General features: G+C 43.9%; 1 protein-coding gene across 2 annotated transcripts in view; it reads left to right on the top strand.

The window, feature by feature from the left end:
• Positions 1 to 1,007: 1,007 nt before the first annotated feature.
• The window catches only part of GATAD2A (GATA zinc finger domain containing 2A), a 338,480-nt gene continuing 319,312 nt past the window's right edge, over positions 1,008 to 20,175 (top strand). The window contains exons 1-2 of one of the 2 annotated variants that reach the window (XM_033954824.1): positions 1,008 to 1,279; positions 11,931 to 12,093. The gene's annotated coding sequence lies outside the window, so the exon portion shown is untranslated. The remainder of the gene's footprint in view (positions 1,280 to 11,930; positions 12,094 to 20,175) is intronic. The other variant, XM_033954823.1, reaches the window with a different exon arrangement.

Raw genomic sequence — 20,175 nt, forward strand, 5'->3', positions numbered from 1 at the left:
TATAGTGTATGTTGGTATGCAGTAACATACAGAACTGCCAGAGTTGTGAGGCTCTTGTTTACCATATTAAGCAGACTAGACTAACATGTAGGTCTTAATCAGCAATCATTTACTGTTACCGTTCTTCCTTAGATTTAAAAGACCAACAGAAGAAGCAGGAGAGGTGAATAAAGCTCTCATGGCTTGTACATTAAAATCTTATATTACAGAGAATCTACGTCTTTGAACATAAAGCTAGTAAAGATGAATTAATAGACTTTTACTATGATCATGCTTAATAAATTATGTCAAGTCCTCTCAAACTAATTTTGCTATAACTTGGCAGCAGTGTCAATTTGTTTTCCCTAAAGTACTGTAAGTTTACAGGGATCCTTTTCTCCGAACTAGAATTTGAGAACACAGCTGTTATTTTCAGTGGATCAAAAGGAAGGGGGGGTGTCTATTCTTTAGCTCCTTTATATATCACAATTTATTTTAGGAGAATAGAGACTCGATTTTATTTGATTCATTTATCTGTTTTAATTGGAAATCTCTAATTAGCTCTAAATTTGCTAAAGTTCTGGAGCGGTCCTACCTGCTAGGAACACGGAAAGTTGCTGCCGCTGCTGGTGAAAGTCATACACGTGGGCGGGTGCTGCATTTTACCCCTCAGCTATGCAGTCGACTTCCCTCACACCGACAGGCGCAAGCGCAAAGTCCAAACGCTCGTAGCAGAACGCCGAGCAGATGACCTCACAAAGAGCAAGACTCGCAACTGGGGAAGGGCATGCGGTGCATCGGACGGAGGTGGGAGGAGAAAGGTTTGCAGCACAGCTGTGCGTCACGCACCCTGACCTGGCCCGCTGCCAAACTTATAATGCATGATGGGTAGATCACCATATAAGAACCCTTCTCCCACCCCACCCCCACAGGCCGGAGATGGGGGAAAGAACGCGCACAGATCCAGAGCAACTTGATTGACACCTTTCAGGAAGAAACATGACATTTAACCCCGCCCCTCAACTTCCGGCCCTGCCTCCCAGACTCTTACTTTCCCCTCCTCTCTCGTATTGGCCAGTGTATTGAGCATCACCCCGCGCTCATTGGGCTGCCACCCTGCTGCTCGAAAGGAAGGGGCGGTGTCAAATGCGGAAGCGCGCGCGTGCGGCTGCTGAGGGAAGAAAAAAAAAAATTCTGCCTAGCAACCGGGAAACCGACGGGAGCGCGGGAAGCTTGGCGTGAAGAGGAAGAGGAAGGGTGGGAAGCGAGTGTTCTAATATCACCCACCCCGTTACCAAGCGTGAGTGTTACTTGATATTATAAGAGGAGAAAAGGTGGTCAGGGTAAAGCAGTATACCTCTGATACAGAGGTGAGGCGTCTATTACAGAGTCCGGGGGCTTGAGGCCTAGTTACGTATCCGTTGGGGGAGGCGTTGAGAATGCTGATCCCCTATCTTAGAAGAGATAGGGGGAAGATAACCTCTGGGCTAAGATCACCCGGGGGGGGGGGGGAGTTGGAGCAGTTGCTGCCTGGTGTTCATCTCTCATTCTCACACCTACCAGCAACTCTTTACATAGATGAAGGAAGGGGCGAAAATCAGGCCTTATTTTTATTTTTCATGGGTGGTAGTTGAATAGCGAGGCGTCCATGCCGTCGTTTGTGAGTAACTTTATTTTCTTAACACATGGTAACTAAGTCCCCACTACCCTCCTCCTCTGCTATCTCACTTTAAGAAGAACATGTAATGGGAAACGTGGGAGGGGAATTGGTGTGTTCGTTTGCCTGAAGGAGTAGAGAATCATGGAATAATTTTGGCTGGATAGACTGGATGAGTTAATTGCTCAGTATATGCTGTAATTAATTTGCTGTCCGACCTGGTAAAGCTTTTCAGAAGAGGTATATGTGTTAGCCTTGCATGTAAAAATGACAGTGGTTAGTGGTACCCAATACCATAACCAGTTTATTGGGGCACGAGTTTAGTGATGACAACAATTAACTTGAACAGAAGAATCTGATTAAGTGGTCTCTTGTTCTGGACATCTCATACCTATTAAATTGTGAGACGGTAAATAAAATACCATCTGCCTCTGACAGTTTTGTTCTCTGTAAGTGCAGTTAGAACAGGGAGATAAATGCTTACAATTTTGGAAACAAAAGCTGTGATCTTCTTATTTAGGACTGGATATTTATAATATAAGTTGTACTGTCATTAATATGGGCTATAACCCCAGACTGCTATTAGGTTTTGAATTGTGGGAAAGGTTTCTCTTTCTCCTAAGAAATTAATTATGATATGTTTCTTCTTATTGAAAGATGGTAGCTAAGAGGAATCGAGCAGTTTCATTAAGTTTCCTCCAACATAATATACTGCTTGTGTTTTCTTAAAAATACTAATTTAGTAAATAGTCCTGGGATGTTTCTTCTTTCTTATATTGACGGTGATATTCTCTTTCCTATCAAATGCTGATTTGAATTGAATTTGCTATTCTAATAAGATTGCACCTCATTTAAAGATTTCTATATACAAGTCTTTGATCGATGGTTGCATAAATATAACAATGCCTGTGCTAGATTACCCACTCAGACAAACAGTTTAGGTGGAGTGGAAGAGTACCCTAATGGCTAGTGCAGCAGCCTTTGATCCTGGGGAACTGGGTTTGATTCCCACTGCATCTCCCTGTGACCTTGGGCAAGTCACCTAACCCTTCATTTCTCCAGGTACAAAACTTAGATTATAAACTTCAGTACTCTTGGAGCCATTTGCAGATACAATCGGTTCTCGTTATTCACAGTAGTGTGGTTCCTGAAAATGTTCACGAACCTCTATTTTTCATAAGAACATAAGAATTACCGCTGCTAGGTCAAACCAGTGGTCCATCATGCCCAGCATCCCGCGGCAGCCCTTAGATCAAAGACCAGTGCCCTAACTGAGACTAGCCTTACCTTTGTACGTTCTGGTTCAGCAGGAACTTGTCTAACTTTGTCTTGAATCCCTGGAGGGTGATTTCCCCTATAACAGCCTCCGTAAGAGTGTTCCAGTTTTCTACCACTCTCTGGGTGAAGAAGAACTTCCTTACGTTTGTAGGGAATCTATCTCCTTTTAACTTTAGACCGTGCCCTCTCATTCTCTCTACCTTGGAGAGGGTGAACAACCTGTCTTTATCTATTATCTTGCATTTTGTTATTCACGATTTCACGGTTAAGTTCCAGCAGTACACGTTTTGCCTCAAAACCACAGAAAGTGAACAGTAGATCCTGATGGGAAAATAAGATTAGGTTCCTGCATGGTACAGCACTTGAAGTACCTGTAGATGCTTGTAATTCACACTCTGGAAGCTTGGGGGGGGGGGGGGGGGGGTCATATCTGGAAGCAAATGTCAGACTGTGAGGTGAAAGTGAAAATAAAGAAAGCTGTTTTTTTAAAATTTTATTTTTATTCAAATTTTACATTTTAAACAAGCACTTCAACTTGAATACGGATTAGAATTAAAATACAAGAAACCATGGATGATATCACCCATCCAAAGAAATATTGAAAGAAAAAGCATAATATTCATTATTTTGTCCACAATGATCCAATACCTAAGCAAATAAAAAAAAGGAAATTACAAAAATAATTTATCAGGACATAATAGAAGTAAGAGAGGCCACTTCCGGCTGCTGGTTCGCTAAGCTATAGAAATCACAGTTTTCCTATGGTTACCCCCCCTCTTCCTTGGCCACAATAAATTGTAATAACTGTTTGGATTCAAAAAATAGAAAAGATTTTCCTTCTAATAAGATATAGCACTTAGCAGGAAATTTTAATACAAAAGAAGCACCCAGAGCGATAACTGTAGGTCTATAAACCAAAAAGTCTTTTCTTCTCTTCTGCGTCTCAAGAGATATCTCAGGAATATGCGAATTATTGAGCCCAAAAAAGTTGCATTCATATGTTGGAAATAAGTTTGAAAAATCAGATCCCTGTTAAATCTAAGGCAAATGAAACAATAATAGTACTTCTTCTCAGTTATTACTTCAAGAGAACTTTCCAGAAAATTTGTTAATTTAAATCCACTTGCTTCTGGTCTGTAGGAGTAGAGCTTTCCCGTTTCTCCTCCAAGGTAATATATTGCACTCTGACAATAGGTGGTAAGCCTTCTTCTGGTACTAAAATAACTTTTTTTAAAAAAAATTCTTTATTCATTTTACATCTTACATCAAGTGTATAATTAATTGACATATTAAAATTGTATACATCACTTGAATTTCTTATCCAATTAACCTTTAATATATAAAATTTATTATTCCCCCTCTGTTTATTTTCCATAATTTCCAATTTTCTATGACTAAAAGATCACTCTTTGATAGTTTCCAATTCCCATGATTTAAGTGAATTGATCTGGTCATCATGTTGCTGTATTTTTTCACCTTGCTTTCTTAATTTAAGTTTGTGTTCCTTTACCTGAGAGCTGACAGTACCACTATCCAAATGTAACATTGATACTGCCTTTTTAAGGTTGAAGTCCATTGTCACAGTGGCTTCCCACAGGATGTCTAAACTGATTGTTACAGGTTTAATTATCTCTCCAAATTGTTGATTAATAGGAGCAGAAATTAAGTTCTTACCATCTTCTGTGGATGGTGCCAGTGAACTGGCTGCAGTGGAAGTCTCACCTCCCAACAACTCAGCTCCCACTGCTCCTCCGGGGTTCTCCGGCTGTCCCTTTCTCCAGGTCTCCAGGTCTTCTTCTACAAAGTTCCCATTCCCAGGCTGAGGAGCCTGTATTTCGATCGGGCTAAGAGAAGCCCGATCCATGCTGAGGTTTTCCGAGAACTCTGGTGTTCCTCCTGAAGCCGGTAGGGTCCCTCCCTGATGACACACGAATCCTGCATCCAGCGTCACCTGTATCAGGTTACCGGAACTCGCAGCTGCTGGAGGATTCGGCCGCATGCTCCCTTCCTCTTCCCCATTAGTCGGCAAAGAAATGCAAGTGGCAAAAGCCGCGAAAACAGCACCGGAGACTAAGCAGGAGCAAAGAATCTCTCTGTCCTGCTTCTCCAAAAGAAAATTTGACCGCTGCTGTCAGAAGAAGGAGAGAATCGGAGGACACTGACATGGAGCTCACCGCCAGACGTCCAACTCAATCACCATCTTGGATCTAGCAGAAAGCTGTTTTTTTAACTGCCAATCTGTGAATACATGAACAAACACATAAATGGGGAATATTGATCTCAATTGATGCAATCACAGATACACAAAATCAAACATTGGGAATGCGCAAATAACAAGAATGGACTGTAAAGAAAATACACTTCCCTTGTCCCAAGTAGAGAATTTGTTTACAAATACAGCCTCCGGAGCTGTTTTTATTGTAAATTGCAAGGGTTTTAATATAGTCTGGACTTGTCAAAAATCTTATTTCCTTTAAAATAAAAACATTAAGGGGCCAGCATGGTGGCTCAAATGGCGAATGCTTACCTTGTGAAAGATCCCTAGGTTACCTGGGGATTCTGTGAAGGCAGGATTTTCAACCCTTGGGGCATAGGCATTGCTTTTAAGGATAACATTTAGTGGCTGGATTGAGACCCCATGGTTACAGTGCTCTGCATAGTATTCTGGTCCATGGAAGACTAGTCTAAAGGTTAATGTAGTGGCCTGAGAACCATGCTCGGTTCCTACTGCAGCTCCTTGTGACTCTGGGCAAGTTACTTAACCCTCCATTGTCCCAGGTGCAAAATAAGGTCTGTATATCATATGTAAACTGTTTTGATTGTAATTACAGAAAGGTGGTATAACAAATCTCATCTAGAGAGTTGCATGGGGATGAGTGAAATTTCTGTTCCCAATGGAATCTAACACATTCCCACTAGAGAATGACACGGGAAAAATTTGTCCCTGTCCCCGTGACCACTGTCCCTGCGACTACTATCCCCGCAGCATCCATACAAGCCTCAGTACTGCAATATTTAGCTTATTCCTTCCTTATAAATCAAAGTTCTGGCTGCTGAACTAGAAGAGAAAGAGATGTTCAACTGGCAGGGCTTTGTTTATACATTTTTATCAACACAACTAATATACTACTTTATCCTAAAGCAAAATAAAGAAAAGAAATAGAAAATTTTTTTTTCTACCTTTGACACAACCGGAAGTTGCGTCAGAGGAGAAGCTTCCTCCCACAGATGCACACGACTGCACACAGGCTCTGGCAGCTTGAACAAGTTACTCTAAACTTAAAACGCGCCGCGAAGGTAAGGGCAGGGGGGGCCACACGCAATCAGTGACTGCGCGCATTCCCTCCCTTAACTGCGGGACGGTGGATGGCCTTGTCCCCGTACCCGCAGTGAGCACTTCCACACACCCCCTCCACCATTTCGGTGGGTAACAGCCACCATGTCATTTTCTAATTCCCACCCGTACCTGCTAAGATCCATTCCATCCCCACCATTAATCTTCTACTTTCCCACCCTTATCTGCAAGAATTGATACTGTTATTTAATTGGTCGCAGCCCTCTGTTTGCTCCCAATTCAATAGCCTCATGTTTTTTTAATGATATTTTTTGGATGGTATTCACTGTTCAACCAATGGGTGTCCCAGCTGCCTCTCTGGGCCTCTCTCTACATTCCAGTCCTCACGGTTTCAGCAAAGGCAGATCTTGTTTGACAAACTTGCTGCACTTCTTCGAGGGAGTAAACAAGCAGATAGACAAGGGTGACTTGGACTTTCAGAAGGCGTTCGACAAGGTTCCACATGAACGACTACTTCGGAAAATTGCGAGCCATGGAATCGAGGGTGAAATACTCACATGGATTAAAAATTGGCTGGAGCATAGGAAACAGAGAGTGGGGGTAAATGGGCAATACTCAGCCTAAAAGAGCGGTGGGGTGCCGCAGGGCTCGGTGCTTGGACCTGTACTCTTCAACATCTTTATAAATGATCTGGACATAGGTACGACAAGCGAGGTGATTAAATTTGTGGACAACATGAAGTTATTCAGAGTAGTGAAGATGCAGGGGGATTGCGAAGATCTACAACATGACATAATCAGGCTCGAGGAATGGGCATCGACATGGCAGATGAGGTTCAACGTGGATAAGTGTAAAGTGATGCATGTCGGTATCAAAAATCTCAAGCACAAATTCAGGATGTCCGGGGCAGTACTTGGGAGAGACCTCCCAGGAAAGGGACTTGGGAGTTCTGATAGACAAGTAAATGAAGCCGTCTACAGAATGTGCGGCGGTGGCGAAAAGGGCGAACAGAATGCTAGGAATGATAAAGAAGGGGATCATGAACAGATCGGAGAAGCTTATCATGCCACTGTACTGGGCCATTGTGCGACCTCACCTGGAGTACTGCGTGCAGCACTGGTCGCAGTACATGAAGAAAGACACGGTACTACTCGAAAGGGTCCAGAGAAGAGTGACTAAGATGGCTAAGGGGTTAGAGGAGCTGCCGTACAGCGAAAGATTAGAGAAACTGGGCCTCTTCTCCCTCGAACAGAGGAGATTGAGAGGGGACATGATCGAAATATTCAAGGTACTAAAGGGAGTAGACTTAGTAGATAAGGACAGGTTGTTCACCCTCTCCAAGATAGGGAGAACGGGAGGGCACTCTTTAAAGTTGAAAGAGGATAAATTCCGTACAAACGTAAGGAAGTTCTTCTTCACCCAGAAAGTGGTGGAAAACTGGAACGCTCTCCCGGATACTGTCATAGAGGAAAACACCCTCCAGGGATTCAAGACAAAATTAGACAAGTTCCTACTGAACAAGGACGTATGCTGATAGGGCTGGTCTCAGTTAGAGCGCTGGTCTTTGACCAAAAGGGCCGCCGCGTGAGCAGATTGCTGGGCATGATGGACCACTGGCCTGACCCAGCAGCGGCAACTCTTATGTTCTTATGTTCTGGAGTCATCAGAGTTTTGACAACACTTCTGTTGGAATACCACAGTAACTGCTTCCATCCCTGTGAAATTTCCACAATTCCTATCCATCCCATCCTCTTTCCCTTTCCTCTGTCCAGTGCCATCACCGCAATAGCAAGGCTAAGTGGTTGGGGGGGGGGGCAGGAATTGGGAGAGGAGAGTTGTTAAATGAATGTAACTCACCTTTAGCTGATTCAGAAAATGTGTAAGCTAAATCTAAATAAATATATACATAAATTAAAAAAAAAATCCCCTGGGTTGTTGTGAATAAAGGCTTGTAATGCCAGATCTTAGTATTGATTCTGATTGAGATGGCAGTACAAAAGAGCAGACAGAAAATATAGAATGTTTCTAATGTGCTCTGTTTTTGCACAGCTAATATAATCTATGTGGGTAGGTGGTTTGTACCACAGATAAAACATAAGTTCCTTGCCAAATAGTGACACACTGATGAAGAGAGAGAGGTACTTCCTGTTAGTCACATTGGTTGTTCTTCTGCTTAACCTTTCTCTTGGGTTAAAAAAGCAACCTGTAAGAGAGGCAGCGTCATTTTTAGAGTTCAAAGTGATGAATAGTGGCCTAGATTTAGGATGCTGCAAATACAAGATATTGACCCATCTCAAAACTATAAAGAAAATCTAAGCTAGACAAGCTCAGTGCCTGGTTCAGCAAAGATATGGTGCTCAGTAGTAAGTGATGGAATGGCCTGTTTTTTTGTTCATCATGCTACAAAAAGAGAGACCTTTTTATAACATATTTGTGTTCCAAAGATGAGATACGCTAATTCTGCTCGGTCTCTTGCCCCACTCCTGGCCATCTTAGTGATTACCCTCTGTCTAGAAGAACTCATAAGTCGTCTGTTTTACTCAGGGGCAATGTCTCCAAAGGAGTTAGTTTTGCATCTGTTTTTATAGTAATGAGCCTCACTTTTAAGGATGTGTGGCATATGATCATCAACAAAAATTTAGATTTTACCCTCAATAAAAAAAATTATAGTTTTAAATTCAGTTGATAACTTTTCAATAAGTTCAGTTTGAGTTACATTAAGGTGCAATAGGTTTTTCCTTTTCCCTAGAGAGTTTACAGTCTAAGGGGCCTTTTTATTAAAGGACGTTAAGCCCTAATGCGTAGTTAATATGCCAAAAAAAGCTTACCACAAAACTTATTAAAGCTACTTGTATAAGGGTGAATTTTTTTGAAGGGGGAGTCCCATGTGCTTGGAAGCATTATCCAGCTTGCTTATACTAATTAGTGTGTGCTATCTGATTAACATGGACTTAACACAGGAGCACTTAGGGCTAGATGCATTAAAGTCCCCCGATTATCACGTGGTTTTCTGTTTGGTCGTACATTCTCTGATTCTGGTATGCAAATTAGGTCATTAATATTAAAACCAGGCATCCAATCGATACCCTAACCTTGGATGCCAGAATTGGATGTTATTGCTGACCCGGAACAACCGACAGGGCTAGCCCTTAGTGCTGCCTAAATAGGAGTTGGTAAGCAATTTTGCATTAAATTTTGTGGATCCTGCACACTAATAGAAAAATTAGCATGGGACCTGCAAAACCAATTATTTTAAAAGCTCTAAATACTGCCACAGAAAATTTGGGTTTAATACATGGGAAAGTCCCGAGTTAAGCTCAGATTTTAATGCATTTTAGTAAATGAACCAATGGAATGTGAAGCAATGGAAGTTCCAGTGCAATAGGAATGGTATGCTGAGCCATAGGGTACTAGATCCTTTCTTGCGAGCATAGTGCAGAAAGATGTCAATAACAGCTTTTGAACTTCTCCTTCTCTCCGGTATCTGCTACCCCCTTCAGTTTCTCTTGTTGTAGGCGAGCATGAAAGGTTTACACATCCCCCTCCATATTGGTAGGGGTTAGGGGCATAGCTTGCCCGCAAATAACTTTAGGGTCAATTCTGACCCACTCCCACCTCCCGGACCTCTCCACTGTACTTACTTTATAAAGCATAGTGGTCTAGCGATGAAGCAAGGCAGGAGCGATCTTCCTATGCTCCTGCCCTGTACAGAGCTGGGAACAAAAATAGCTGCCGTGAACTCCCGTGAAAATTCACGGTAGCCATTTTTGTTCCCAGTTTTGCACAGGAAGATTGCTCCTGTCCTGCTTCACTGCTTGACTGCCAGGTTTTAAAAAGTAATAAGTGGAGAGATCCAGGAGTCGGGGGTGGGTCACCCAGATGAAAACTGCGAATAACTGAAATCATGAATATGGAGGGGATGCGTATTTCTTTTTTATTTTGTGGCAGTTTTGTAATTTATTTTTTTTTTCGCTGTAGTCATGTTTTTGGTTTTTTTTTTCCTGAAATCAGAGTTCCCTTTTGTTAAGAGTCTACTCTGCCAGCATGGAGAGGAACAGATTTCAAACTGCAACTGGTAGGTGTATCCTTTGGGGACCTGTTTCAACCAGCCTGCTGAAGATTTGTGTAGCTCAGCATCTGTTCTCCTGGTGTTTGTGTGTCCCTTTGACTTGGTCAGGAGATAGAGTAAAGACTCCAGGTGTATCCAGACTTACTCTCACAGTAGCGATTGCCCTAGAAGATCCGGGTCAATTCAGTCTGACAGCATGACTTTTGAGCATTAGCCAAGAAGGTATAGTTAGAAGTGGTCATTACCACACTACCGAAGGCCCAGAAGTCATTCACTCTTTCAGCGCATGCCAAGGCCTGGGAGGCTTTTCAGCACTGATGCAATAAAGAGAATCTGGAGCCCACCAAAGCCCCAGTATCATTTATACTGGCCTTCCTACAAGAGGGCCTGGACAAGGGATTAGCAGTGGCAGGCCTTCTTTGCTTTAGATGCTGAGAGAAGAGAGTTTTGCTAGTGGCACACCCAGACATTAGATTCTTCAAAGGAGCCCTGAGGCTTACGCCACCAAACTGCGAGCCTTTCTCTTTCTGGAATCTCAATATCGTGTTTAGAGGGTCTCAGGAGGGCCTTGTATAAACCCTTGGAGGAAACTTCTCTCATGGATCTTATGATCAAAGTCATATTAGTTACAAGTACTTCATCTAGAAGAGTTTAAGTTGCAAGTTTTGCCGTGCAGGAACTGTTCCTAAGGATCACAGAAGTGGGGGGTGACTTTGTGTACAGTGCTTTTTGTTTTTACAAATGTTTCAGTATTTCACATTAACCATTAGGCCAGACTTCTGGCCTTTCAACCTACAGGTTCTAAGAGGAAAGACAAGGCTTTAAAGATTCTGGATGTCCGTAGAGATCTTTTGCATTTCCTAGAAGTGACCAATGAGTTTTGTCTGTTAGACCATCTCTTTGTACTAACCAAAAAGTCAAGGCAAGGCAGACCAGCTTCTTGAGCCACCATTTCCAGGTGTATTTGGGCATCGATCTCCTTCATATATATTGTCTGCGACTAACAGCCTACAGTGTCGCTGAAAGCACATTCGACAAGAGGAGTAGCCACTTGGGTGGAATTGCAGGTGATACCTCCAGAGGAGATATGTAGATCTGCTACATGGTCTTCCCTTCATGCATCCACTAAATTCTATAGGATAGATGTGGCAGCACAGGAAGATTCCGCATTTGGCTCCTTGGTACTGAAAGCAGGCTTATCTACCCCACCAGGTACTTTGGAGACTGCTTAGGTACAATACAACCCTGTGGTTCAGCATACCATCCCTATTGCACTGGAAAAAGAGATTAGGTTCTTACCTTGATAATATTTTTTCAAGTAAATAGGGAAGGCATGATGAACCCCCCGCCTAATAATTTCTGATGCATCCATTTCTGCCTTAAGCTTCATGGTCCTTTCCATAGCTAAGACTTCCCTGCCAGACTGACTATGGGCTCCGATTCAGTTTGTAAATAAAATCTCAAGAGATGATTGAGCTCCACTAATATTCAAGCTGTTGCTTTTATTTAATGTATTTTACTGTTCAATAGCAATGTTCTTTCAGTTATAAATTACAGTTTCATTATAGACTGTTATAATGTTATATGAGCAGATCAGAACCTTGGTTTCGGGGAGTTCTCCATGTCCTTCCCTCTTCTCTCTTTTACTCTAGAGCGCTCGCATGCTTTGGGACAAACTGAAAGGGGCAGCAGAAGCTGGGGAGAAGGAGGAGGTGTTCAAAAACTGTGATTGTCATCTTTCTGCAGTATGCTTGTGAGAATGGATCAAGTACCTTGTGGTTCATACCGTCCCTATCTACTGGAAAAGATATCAAGGTAAGAACCTAATCTCTTTAAGTGACTTGTCTAAGATCACAAAGAGCAATACTGGATTTGAACCCTGGTTTCCCTTGTTCTCAGCCCACTGCTCCAACCACTAGGCTACTTTCTCACAAGTTAACCTACAGAGGAGGCTAACTGTCCTCTTTTTTTCTACCAAGATTCTGAATTGTGGGATCTCAATTATTTTGATCCTGTTTTCCTTGCAGTTGGGAATGGGTTTCAACCGTCCCTGATACCTTGCAGGTGAAATAATAATAATAACTTTATTCTTCTATACCGCCACAATCTTGCAACTTCTAGGCGGTTTACAGTAAGGAGAGCTGGATACACAGCGACATACAGGAGAGCTGGATATACAGCGAAATACAATATGCAGATATACAGAGGAAATACAGAGAGCAGAGACCTTAAGAGGCAATAGTACAGAAATGCAATTTGCTGAGTAAAAATATAAGATATACATTTTGGTAGGTAATTTCCGACAGGACCTGTTTGGAATAAATGGCAACGTAGAATTACGACAAGATGAAGATAACATATTATATTTATAACAGTGCAGTAAATTTAGGTGGATTATGGAGGAGGAGAGGGGAGGCTTTCTCATAGGACCACACTTAGAAGGTGAGCACGAAGAGCCAAATGTTGGTATTCTACAAGAAGATATTGCTCTGGAAAACAGAAAATGGTCTTTATCTCTTGAATTTGAAAACATAGTCTAACTTCAGTGAATTTATACAGTCTTGGTAGCAAGGGGGAATTGATTGTTGATAGTTTGTAAACAGTCCATGTCTGTATTGTTATAGATTGAACTTTTAAGCCATTACTTTCCAAACTTTTTTTTTTTTTTAAATGTAGCTCCGTATTTACCATAAAAAGTTTCACATGACCCCTAGCCTCTGCTCTGGGCTGGTGCTGGCCTCCCAGTGAGCTTCTGATGGCTGAGTTACAGCATCCTGTGGGTCAGTGAGGTCACTTTCATGCTTTTTGCTGCGGATGTGGTCATGACTCCAAATAGGGGTTTTGCAACCCCATTTAGAGTTCATGACCCACATTTTGGCCTCTTCTAAGCAATGATTTTGTTATGTATTCCTTTAATTAAAACATGGAGACATGGATTCAGTATCTACCAGTCACTTTGAATATGCATGTCATCTAGGCTCTGTTCTGAAATTTTCATTGTATGGTACATGGTAAAGCATATTGGGTCCAATATTCAAAGCTTTTTAAGAGGCAGAAGAGGTTCTTGTCTGCTTAAATTACCTGGAGTCACCTAACTCTCAATATTCAGTGGCAATAAATTGGGCTTCCCATTTTAAAAAATGGTACAGGGAGGGAAGGAGAAGGGCTTTTTTTTGGGAGGGGGGGTTGGGAGGGGGATCACAGGTTTTAATAAAGGTTATCTGGATCCCAGCCAATATTCATCAGAAGCCCGCATAAGATAGTTATGCAAGCCCTGGCTGAATATCAGTTGGTAGGCACTGCAAGACAATTTACTACTACTACTACTACTTCTTATCACTTATATAGCGCTGAAAGGCGTATACTGCACTGTATATTTTGACATTTATAGACAGTCCCTACTCGGAAGAGCTTACAATCTAACTTGGACAGACAGACATCCTCTATAATAAAACCCTAAGCGCGCATTTTGGAACACGGAGGCAGGGAACATGCCGGCAACTCTCCCCTCCCGTCCTCACTCACCAACTGCTGCCGATGGCACTGCTCCTCTTCAAAGCAGCCTGCTAAGGATCTCAACCGGCTGTAGGGAACCTCGCATGCTGCTCTACACCTCGGTAGCACGTTTCCTCTGACGTACGCGATCGTGTCAGAGGGAACGTGCTACCGAGGTGCAGAGCGGCCTGCGAGGTTTGCTACAGCCAGCAGCGATCCTCAGCAGGCTGCTTTGAAGAGGAGCATCATCGGTTCAAAGACACCAGAAAACCGGCTGCAGAGGGAGCGGGGAAGAGGGACAGGGAGGGCAGGTAAGGAGTGCTGCTGGACAGGGGGAGCAGGCAAGAGAGACGGAGAGCAGGTAAAGAGTGCTGTTGGACAGGGGGAGCAGGGAAAAGGTGCTGCTGGACAGGGGGAGCAGGGAAGAGGGACAGGGGAGCAGGTAAAGAGTGCTACTGGACATGGGGAGCAGGTAAGGAGTGCTGCTGGACAGGGGGAGCAGGGAAGAGGGACAGGGGGAGCAGGCAAGAGGTGGTGGTGGACAGCCGAGGAAAGAGAGAGACAGAAAGAAAGACAGACACATACATTTATTCTAGCACCCGTTAATGTAACGGGCTTAAAGACTAGTGACATATAAAACACAACTAACTGGAGACACAAAGTTCTACCATGATTCATCAGCATACTCCCCATCATTCTAAACACATTTATAAAAACAAATGTCTTTCAGATTATTGATGGGCACATGTAGAAATAATCTGGCTGAGATAGCAAGTCTTTTTAAATGTTGACCATTGCGGGCTAATTTAGCCTTAGATATTTATTATCACTTTGCCAGGCAATGTGTGGGTACTGGAACTTAATATCAAGGGCTAAATTAGCCCACAATGTCAACATTTAAAAAGATTGCTGACCGCATCTTGCTAAATATCTTGGCCAGATTATTTCTACATGCCCCCATCAATAATCTGAAAGACATTTGTTTTTATAAATGTGTTTAGAATTATGGGGAGTATGCTGATTCATGTCAGAACTTTGTGTCTCCAGTTAGTTGTGTTTTAATTGTTGTTTTCAGACTGGGACTTGGTACACACTGCATTACTTCTGACAATCAGAAAAACTGAATTATTTTCTGTGTTAGACTGCATTACTTCTGACAATCAGAAAAACTGAATTATTTTCTGTGTTAGTGATATTAGCTTTGGTGTGTATTATTCAAGAGATCGAACATAAACAGGAAACCACTGCCCCGAGCATCTGAAGTGCTGTCCTGCAACTGCCCATACTTGAGCATCCTGCTCCTCAGGTTGGGCTGGCTTCTAAAACTTATGACAATTGGTATTCTAGTTCTCTCCCCCACAGAAACAGAGAAGGTATGGATTGTTTTCCTTTGTTGGAAAGGCTGGCAAGTGAAGTTGGAGTGGCAAAAGTGGGTGTCTTCAGTGGTACCATAAACCAGCCTTCAAGGGAGTGTCATTAAAGCCAGGCAGCTGGTTCTCTCCTCAGTTCCACACCCAGGACCATGACAGCTTCCTGCATCTCAGGCATCTCCCTGTTGATGTTGGTTTATTGCCCTCTATTTTGCATTTGTGATATCTGCAATGAAGTCCTAAGCAAAGAGCAGTGAGTGAATGATATGACAGTGCATTTTGTAAAGTGTGTCATGTGATTCCATTTCCAAAAGTAGAATTTAAAATAAACTAGTAGAAAAATGTGTTTAAAAAAACCCAGCAAAGGTGAGTATTTGCCTGATGAAGCTGCTTGTTGTTTCAGTAGTTAAACTAAAGAGATTATTTAAATCCATAATCAAATCTCATTTACAGTGCAATAGGTGTGTCATTCTGGACCACGGATAATCTCCCCATAGCTGTGAGCCATTTGCAGAAGGAATCCACTCCGGATTTTTTCTGTAGCTCTCTTACTTCACTGGGAGCTCTACTGCCACCTACATTTTTTCCCTTTTGCATGCGAGCCAGGAGTGTTTCTGTTCTGCTCTCCCTTTTTCTTTATTTTACTCAGTGTTTTTCAGTTCAGTTTCAGTGGTTTTAGTGTCTGCTCTGCCTGCGTGAAGAAACAGAGGCCAATCCCTCCAGCTGACAGGCCAATTCCTTGTGGTACCTATTAGCCAGCCTGCAGAAGTAATTTTGGAGCTCAGGGCTGTCCCTGCTTACCTTCCATCACCTATGCTTAGCAGGGGTTTGAGCGTAAGCCGTCTGGCTTCCGTAGGATGCTCAGTGGTGTCTTATAGGGTGCCGGCTGCATTTTTTGCCTCCCTCCCTTCTGGTAGCGCATCCGTTGGTCCATGGGGGGTGGGAGTTCAGTCAGACGCTGTGACTGGCTGACAGCCTGAAGATCAGTATTGAAGAAGGGCTTTCAGCATGAGGCATTAATTTCTTTTCCTTTCCAGCTGCTGTAAAGAGCTGAGGCAGGCTTCAGCACATTGCCTGCACAGGGTGAGTAAGGCTGTTACAGCCTATGAGGTGAATTGGGGTGTGGGTGGGGCTCTGAAAATAGTTTTTGAGGGTACTTGCATGTTCCCCCTCCTCAAAAATCCTAAATTCACTGTTTTTTTACTTTCGTTATTTAGGGGTTTTTTTTAAGTGATTTTAGGCGCCAAAAGCCTGACAGTGGCCATCTTGGATTTCTAGCAATCTTTTTTTTTTTTTTTTTCTAAAGTTTCCTGCAACTCCAAATCTTCTCTTTTTGCCTCAAAACTTGTTGAGATGGAGTCCTTGGGCTCTTTTACCCCCAAATCCAAGCCAGGACTGTTAAAATTCTGTACCTCAGCAGCATCCTTGTACCACGTAGCTTGGAATGGAGAGGCGGGAGTGGCCAGCTTAACCTCTCCTATGCATTCTCAACTACCAGAAAGGGCAGCTATCCTACTGGGGTGGTTTTTTCTTTGGGACCTGGAAACAGTGAACATTCCTCACAAAAGGACGTGGACACTCCGCAGCCTAAGAAACACAAATTAGTCATCTCAGGGTGATTCCTCGCTTACTGATACAGCTTTCTTTTCTGAATTCATCAATTTAATGTGGAAAGCCTTTCAGGAGAGCCATGCTGTCACTGCCACGTCGGGGCATAGCCCCCCAAGGGACATCTGCTTTGCAGTTTGCCACTGTCCAGGCCTTGGGAGACCTGTTTGCAGGAGATACAGAGGATGATTATACTCTCATTCCCTTATTGGGAGGCTAGGACGCAGGCTAGCGCCTTAGAGCCTATTATGGCTTTAGATCTTTGGGATGATCCCACGGTTCTGCGCTTATTTAAGCCCATTGCCCAGCTAGATCTCATTTTGGAGTCTTTGTAGGAGTTAAATTTAGACTCCCAGCCAGCTCCTTCTACTTCCTCCTCACTCGTGTAGAGTGAAGGTTCAGTCCTCCGCATTTCACTGACATCCGCTCATTAATATCCAGGCACTCTAGACAGTATTCCAGTTTCACATTCCAGAGATTCTCCCAGAGCTACAGGCAGAAGTTTTCTGGATCCAGGCATAGGTAGACTTCAGCACCCCATGCTGCTCCTCCATCATAAATCGCAGTGACGCCAGGTCAAGAGAGGTCCCTCTTCAAATTGGGTATTTCTGCAGGCCTGGGTTCAGATTTCATCTGACTGTTGGGTTCTGGACACCATTCAGTCCAGAAACAAGCTAGAATTTGCCCAGCCTTTAATGGATTGGTTTGTGGACTCTTCCTCAGGGCACCCAGAAAAGGCAGTCAAAGTACAAGCCATTGTGAGAAGGTTGCTAGATATTCAGGCCATAAGAGTCTGTATTGCCTGAAGACTCTAACTCAGGCAGATACTCTATATACTTTATTGTGCCAAAGAAAGGTTCCAATGATTGGAGACCCATTATGGACTTTACTCACGTGAATGCAGCACTCAGAGTTCCGTGCTTTTGCTTGGAGACAGTTTGAGCTGTTATAGCGGCGGTGACTCCGGGAGAGTTCCTAGCCTCGCTAGATCTGATGGAAGCCTACTTACATACAGTGGTACCTTGGATTACGAGCATAATCCGTTCCAGGAGCATGCTCGTAATCCAAAATGCTCGTTTATCAAAGCGAGTTTCCCCATAGAAAATAATGGAAACTCGCTTTGATACGTTTCCCCCCCCCCGATAACCGGCATTGCAAAGGCCCCCTCGCTGCAATTGCCCCCCCCCCGCGCGAACCGGCCCCCCGTCCAAACAACTTAAACTTACACCCCCCCCCCCCCCCCGTCTAGCGCAGGCACAGATCATGTGCCTAGAAGATCTTCCGGCTTCTGCCTGCCTGCCTTGAGCATGCATCTGTGCATGCTCAAGGACTTCTAATTCTCCCTCTCGCCAAGAATCTCGGTGAGAGGGAGAATTAGAAGTCCTTGAGCATGCGCAGATGCATGCTCAAGGCAGGCAGGCAGAAGCCGGAAGATCTTTTAGGCACACGATCTGTGCCTGCGCTAGATGAGGGGGGGGGGTAAGTTTAAGGTGTTCGGGCGGGGGAGGCCAGTTCGTGCGGGGTGGGGGGGTACCAGTTGGAGCGAGAGGCCTTTGCGAGCGGGGGGAGCGATGCCGGTTATCGGGGGGGGGGGGGTGCTCGCAAATCGAGTCAACACTCGGTTTGCGAGTCAAAAGTTTGCTGAGTGTTTTGCTTGTCTTGCAAACCGGGTTACTCGCAAACCAAGGTTTGACTGTATTTCAGTTTTCCCAGACCACAGAAAGTCTCTCAGGTTTCATGTCCTGGAAAATTATTATCAATTTTTAGCTCTACCTTTTGGCCTGGTGATGGCTCCTTGCACCTTAATCAAAGCAATGATTGTGGTAGTAGCTTACCTCCACAAGATTGGGCTGCAAGTGCATTCCTATCCGGACGACTGGCTGATCAGGTCCCCCTCGTTGTCCAAGGGTCGGCATACAGTGGATTAGGTGATCTGAATCCTGGAGATCCTACGTTGGATTGTCTGAAAGCAATTTTGATGCTGACTGAATCCCTGGAGTACCTTGTTTGACGTGGCTACTCGCCACTTCTGTCTTCCAGAGGCACACAGACAGAAGTTTTGATCTTGGATTTCATGCCTCCGTCAGCATGAGACTATCTTCTAGCCCTGGGTTCCATGGCGGCCACAATAGACGTGGTTCCTTGGCAATTGCCCATATGCGTCCTCTCCATAATGTGTTACTCTTGCGCTAGTCTTTAGAGAAGTCTCTGCCTTGGATGCTGGAGGTTTGGGCCAGCATGAATTGGTGGCTCTGCTCTCAGACCCTATCATGGATAGTTTCCAGGGGGGTTGTAATGACAGATGCCAGTCTCCTTGGCTGGGGTGGTCATTCAACAGGCTGGAGCTGCGTGCTATTCGACTCAAGTATTCACAGATGTCAAGTACACCGGGGAGTCCCTCTGGGTAAACCTGGCAAGAGGCAGAGAAAAATGCCTGTATCTAGGTGTGGTATACAGACCCCCAAGACAACTGGAAGACATGGACGCAGAATTAATTGAAGACATAGAGAATATCACTCTACGAGGAAAAGCTGTACTGCTAGGGGACTTCAATATGCCTGATGCAGACTGGAACTCATTTTCAGCAACAACCAGCGGTAGCAGGAGGCTCTTAACCTCCATAAAGGGAGCACGTCTCAAACAAATGGTAACGGAGCCCACTAGGGCCCAGGCGATCCTCGACCTGGTACTCACCAACAGGGAAAGCATCTCAGAGGTCTCAGTAGGAGATACGCTAGCCTCCAGCGACCACAACATAGTATGGTTCAACCTTAGGAAAGGCTTCCCTAGATCAAACACGAAAACAAAGGTACTCAATTTCCGGGGCACAGACTTCGCACGCATGGGAGATTTCGTCAATCAGATGCTGCAGGACCAAGCGGAGACAGATGATGTAGAAGCTAAGTGGTTAACACTGAAATCAACCATACATGAAGCAACTAGCCGCTTCATAAAATCAGTAAATAAATGACAAAGAAACAATAAACCCCAATGGTTCACCTCAGAGATCTCGCACCTCATTAAGGAGAAGAAAAAAGCGTTTCTCTCCTACAAGCGCACAGAGAAAAGAGAGGCAAAAGTAGAATATAGGACCAGGTCTACAGCGGTCAAAATGGCAGTTAGGGAGGCAAAACTTCGAGTGGAAGAAATTCTGGCAAAAAACATTAAAAAGGGGGACAAATCCTTCTTCAGGTATATTAGTGACAGAAAAAGGAACACAGGCGGGATAGTACGCCTTAGAAGACCGGACGGAAGTTACGTGGAAGCAGATTCCGATAAAGCCGAACTACTGAATGAATACTTCTGCTCAGTCTTCACCTGTGAGGCACCGGGACACAGTCCGCAGTTGAAGGCAACACAAAGCACAGAAGACCCGTTTCAGAATTTTGAGTTCACACCAGGTGAAGGTTACAGTGAACTGGCA

This window comes from Geotrypetes seraphini, chromosome 8, assembly GCF_902459505.1.
Source record: "Geotrypetes seraphini chromosome 8, aGeoSer1.1, whole genome shotgun sequence".
Taxonomy (NCBI): domain Eukaryota; kingdom Metazoa; phylum Chordata; class Amphibia; order Gymnophiona; family Dermophiidae; genus Geotrypetes; species Geotrypetes seraphini.